This window comes from Lolium perenne, chromosome 3 (assembly GCF_019359855.2).
Source record: "Lolium perenne isolate Kyuss_39 chromosome 3, Kyuss_2.0, whole genome shotgun sequence".
In the NCBI taxonomy this organism is placed as follows: domain Eukaryota; kingdom Viridiplantae; phylum Streptophyta; class Magnoliopsida; order Poales; family Poaceae; genus Lolium; species Lolium perenne.
This window is the reverse complement of record NC_067246.2, coordinates 184,017,633-184,023,632: the sequence shown is the minus strand read 5'-3', so window position 1 is coordinate 184,023,632 and position 6,000 is coordinate 184,017,633.

Below are 6,000 nucleotides of genomic sequence, written 5' to 3'. Positions count from 1 at the left end.
CTACACCGTCTTCCTTGTTGTTCAAACTCAATACTAGAAATTATCTAGACCTTAGAGAGACCAATTATGCAAACCAAATTTTAGCATGCTCTATGTATTTCTTCATTAATGGGTGCAAAGTATATGATGCAAAAGCTTAAACATGAGCACAACAATTGCCAAGTATCACATTACCCAAGACGTTATAGCAATTTACTACTTGTATCATTTTCCAATTCCAACCATATAACAATTTAACGAAGAAGAAACTTCGCCATGAATATTAAAAGCTAAGAACACATGTGTTCATACGAACCAGCAGAGCGTGTCTCTCTCCCACACAAGCATTTATTCAAACAAAAACAAAAATAGAAACAAACAAACAGACGCTCCAAGTAAAGCACATAAGATGTGACTGAATAAAAATATAGTTTCAAGAGAAGGAACCTGATAATGTTGTCGATGAAGAAGGGGATGCCTTGGGCATCCCCAAGCTTAGACGCTTGAGTCTTCTTGATATATGCAGGGGTGAACCACCGGGGCATCCCCAAGCTTAGAGCTTTCACTCTTCTTGATCATAGTATATCATCCTCCTCTCTTGACCCTTGAAAACTTCCTTCACACCAAACTTCTCATAAACTTCATTAGAGGGGTTAGTACATAATCAAAAACTCACATGTTCAGAGGTGACACAATCATTCTTAACACTTCTGGACATTGCTCAAAGCTACTGGAAGGTAATGGAACAAAGAAATCCACCCAACACAGCGAAAGAAGCAATGCGAAATAAAAGGCAGAATCTGTCAAAACAGAACAGTCCGTAAAGACGAATTTTTAATAAATACTTCCGTTGCTCAAATCAGAAAACTCAAAACTAATGAAAGTTGCGTACATATCTGAGGAACACGTACGTAAATTGGAATATTTTTCTGATTTTTCTACAGAGAAAACAGCCCAGATTCGTGACAGATAGAAATCTGTTTCTGCGCAGAAATCCAAATCTAGTATCAACCTTCGATTAGAGGCTTCACTTGGCACAACAAAACACAAAACTAAGATAAGGAGAGGTTGCTACAGTAGTAAACAACTTCCAAGACACAAATATAAAACAAAGTACTGTAGCAAAATAACACATGGGTTATCTCCCAAGAAGTTCTTTCTTTATAGCCATTAATATGGGCTCAGCAGTTTTAATGATGCACTCGCAAGAAATAGTAGTTGAAGCAAAAGAGAGCATCAAGAGGCAAATCCAAAACACATTTAAGTCTAACATGCTTCCTATGAAAAGGAATCTTGTAAATAAACAAGTTCAAGAAGCATAATGCAACAAGCATAGAAAGATAAAACAAGTGTAGCTTCAAAAATTTCAGCACATAGAGAGGTGTTTTAGTAGCATGAAAATTTCTACAACCATATTTTCCTCTCTCATAATAACTTTCAGTAGCAACATGAGCAAACTCAACAATGTAACTATCAAGTAAAGCATTCTTATCATGAGTCTCATGCATAAAATTATTACTCTCCACATAAGCATAATCAATTTTATTAGTAATTGCGGGAGCAAATTCAACAAAGTAGCTATCATCAAATATAGGAGACATATTGTAATCATAATCAAATTTACTCTCCATAGTAGGTGGCAACAAAAGACTACTATAATTATAATCATCATAAATAGGAGGCAAAGTATCATCAAAGAAAATTTTCTCCTCAATGCTTGGGGGACTAAAAAGATCATGAAAACCAGCTTCCCCAAGCTTAGAACTTTCTATATCATTATCAACAATGGTGTTCAAAGCGTTCATACTAATATTACTACCAGCATGCAAATAAGATTCCATAGGTTTTTTAATTTTCGCATCAAACAATCCATGTTTTAAATCAGGAAATAGCATAAGAAGCTCATTCTTGTCCATTATGACAAACTAGTGTAAACAAGAAACAAAAAGTTGCAATTGCAGGATCTAAAGGAAATAGCTTCGAGTACTTACAACGGCGGAAAATAGCTTGGCAGCCGAGGTCCGGAGTGTGAGTACCTTTTACCTTTCCTCCCCGGCAACGGCGCCAGAAAATAGCTTGATGTCTACTTCCCCCTCCTTTTCCTGTAGACAGTGTTGGGCCTCCAAGAGCAGAGGTTTGTAGAACAGCAGCAAGTTTTCCCTTAAGTGGATCACCCAAGGTTTATCGAACTCAGGGAGGAAGAGGTCAAAGATATCCCTCTCATGCAACCCTGCAACTACAAAGCAAGAAGTCTCTTGTGTCCCCAACACACCTAATAGGTGCACTAGTTCGGCGAAGAGATAGTGAAATACAGGTGGTATGAATACATATGAGCAGTAGCAACGGTGCCAGAAAATAGCTTGCTGGCGTGTAGTTGATGGTGGTAATATTGCAGCAGTAGTAACACAGTGAAACAATAAACAAGCAGTAGTAACGCAGCAGTATTTAGGAACAAGGCCTAGGGATTAGACTTTCACTAGTGGACACTCTCAACATTGATCACATAACAGAATAGATAAATGCATACTCTACACTCTTGTTGGATGATGAACACATTACGTAGGATTACACGAACCCTCAATGCCGGAGTTAACAAGCTCCACAATTCAATGTTCATATTTAAGTAACCTTAGAGTGTAAGATAGATCAATACGACTAAACCAATTACTAACGTAGCATGCACACTGTCACCTTCATGCTAAGAAAGGGGGCATAGAACACATCGATACTATCATAGCAATAGTTAACTTCGCAATCTACAAGAGATCATGATCATAGCATAAACCAAGTACTAACACGGATGCACACACTGTCACCATTACACCGTGCAGGAGGAATAAAACTACTTTAATAACATTGCTAGAGTAGCACATAGATAAATTGTGATACAAAATACATTGCAATCATAAAGAGATATAAATAAGCACCTCACTATGCCATTCATCAGTGAATAAGTATTCTGTGAAATATAGCCTAAGAGACCCACACGGTGCACACACTGTCACCTTTACACACGTGGGACAAGGAGTCTCCGGAGATCACATAAGTAAAATTCACTTGACTAGCATAACGACATCTAGATTACAAGCATCATCATATGAATCCCAATCATGTAAAGCAGCTCATGAGATTATTGTATTGAAGTACATAGGAGAGAGATGAACCACATAGCTACCGGTACAGCCCCGAGCCTCGATGGAGAACTACTCCCTCCTCATGGGAGCAGCAGCGGTGATGAAGATGGCGGTGGAGATGGCAGCGGTGTCGATGGAGAAGCCTTCCGGGGGCACTTCCCCGTTCCGGCGGCGTGCCGGAATAGAGACTCCTGTCCCCCGGATCTTGGCTTCGCGATGGCGGCGGCTCTGGAAGGTTTCTCGTACCGTGGCTTTTCCCTCTCGAGGTTTTAGGTCGAGGACCCTTAAATAGGCGAAGAGGCGGCGTCAGAAGGTCGAAGGGGCGACGACACTATAGGGCGGCATGGCCAGGGCCTGGGCCGCGCCGGCCTATGGTCTGGGGGCCCAGTGCCCCCCCTCTGGTCCTTCTCGTGTGTTCTGGATGCTTCCGGGCAAAATAGGAACCTGGGCGTTGATTTCGTCCAATTCCGAGAATATTTCTTTACTAGGATTTCTGAAACCAAAAACAGCAGAAAACAGGAACTGGCACTTCGGCATCTTGTTAATAGGTTAGTTCCAGAAAATGCATGAATATGACATAAAGTGTGCATAAAACATGTAGATAACATCAATAATGTGGCATGGAACATAAGAAATTATCGATACGTCGGAGACGTATCAGGTATTCATGATGTCCATACCTTGAGACAAAGGCTGTTTTCGGAACGTCTTCCTTCTTGATCTTTATCTGATGATAACCGGACCTTAGATCAATCTTGGAAAAGACTCCCGCGCCTCTAACTTGATCAAATAGATCTTGTATTCTAGGAAGTGGGTACTTGTTCTTGATAGTAACATTATTCAAATTCCTGTAGTCTTCGCACATCCTTCTGCCTCCATCTCTTTTATCCACGAAGATCACAGGTGATCCCCATGGTGAGATACTCTCCTGTATGAATCCTTTCTGTTCCAAGTCATCCAATTGCTCCTTGAGTTCTTTCAACTCCTTAGGCCCCATCTTGTATGGTGCCTTAGCAATCGGAGCTGTTCCTAGAATTAGGTCGATAGTAAACTCTATCTCCCTATCTGGTGGCATTCCAGGTAATTCCTTACACTATAAGAAAAGTTGCCATGGCCGACGAAGTTGAAGTCGCGCCGTGGTTGCTGGTGTACCATGGCCGACGATTTTGGGTCTGTCCGTTGTGCATGTCAAAACGTTTTTTTTCTCGTTTTTGAGGCCACCTAGCCCGACGAAAACGGCCAAAACGTTGCGTATGGTGGCCCGGGATGTGGTGCATATCGAATTCTCGGGTTCGCCGGCCGAGTCAACGCAAATCCACACCGCCGAGGGATGTAGGGCCCAGATGGCAGCCTCTCTGGCATTGTTTTTTTTCTCGATCGCGCCATCTCGTTCAACGCTCTCCGATCGAGCCGTTTACGATGCAGGATCATGGGTCCCGCATGTCATCCTCTATGAACCAAAATTCTTTCTATTCTTGGATTTTTTTGACCCCCTGATTTCTGGCTACTTCCTTTTTCTTTTGATCCCTTGCCGCCTTGGAAACGTTGACACCGCTGCTGCTAATTGGGACCCGTATGTCATCCTCTATGAGCAATCAACTTTCTTTTCTTGGAGTTTTTTTTGGCACCTCAAATTTGGTCACTTGCCTTTTTCTTTCGATCCCCTGCCGCCTCTCAAACGGTGATACCGCTGCTGCTAAATGGGACCCGCATGTCATCCTCTATGTACTATAAAACTTTCTTTTCTTGGATTTTTTTTGGCACCTCATATTTGGTCACTTACCTTTTTCTTTCGATCCCCTGCCGCCTCTCAAACGGTGAGACCGCTGCTGCTAAATGGGACCCGCATGTCATCCTCTATGTACAATAAAACTTTCTTTTCTTGGATTTTTTTTGGCACCTGATATTTGGTCACTTGCCTTTTTCTTTCGATCTCATGCCGCCTTTGAAACGTTGACTAAGCTGCTGGCTCATGGGTCCCGCATGTCATCCTCTACGACAATAAAAGTTTTCTTTCTTGGAGTTATTTTTGACCCCTAATTTATGGCTATTTGCCTTTTTCTTTTGATCTCCTGCCCCCTCTGCAACGATGAGGACGCTGTTGGCAGGTCAGTCCCACATGTCATCCTCTATGAACAATAAAAGTTTCCTTTGATGGATTTATTTTGAACCCGTAATCAATTTCTGGATATTTCCTTTTTTTCTTTTGATCCCCTGCCGCCTTGAAATCGCTGAGGATGCTGCTGCCTCATGGGTCCCGCATGTCATCCTCTCAGAACGGTAAATGTTTTCTTTTCTTGGATTTTGTTGACCAAACGATTTTTGGCTTATTTTTTCTTTCGATCTCCTGCAGCCTTTAGAACGTTGAGGACGCTGCTGGCTCAAGGGTCCCATATGTCAGCCTCTATGAACAATAAACGCTGAGGATGCTGCTGCCTCATGGGTCCCACATGTCATCCTCTTAGAACGAAAATGTTTCTTTTCATGGATTTTTTACCAACAGATTTTTGTTTTATTTTTTCTTTCCATCCCCTGCCGCCTTTAAAACGTTGACGACGCTGCTGGCTCATGGGTCCCCGATGTCAGCCTCCCCGTACAACAAACATGTGATATCTTGATTATTTTGCAGACAATAAACAGTGTATTGCGCTCTGAGCTATTTCAAACGGATAAAATAAATCTTTATTTTTACATAAACAAACTTATATGTTGAATCTCCTTGTTTTTTTTGTTTTTGCGAAGCATAGGACTTTCCTGTTTTTTTAGAAAATTCTGAACTTTCCTGTTTTGGAGTGGGCTGAAATTGTACGAGTCAAAAGGCCAAGCAGGATAGTTCGAAGGCCAAGATGTCCAGATGCAGCCCAATTGAAATCTTTCTTCTTGGATT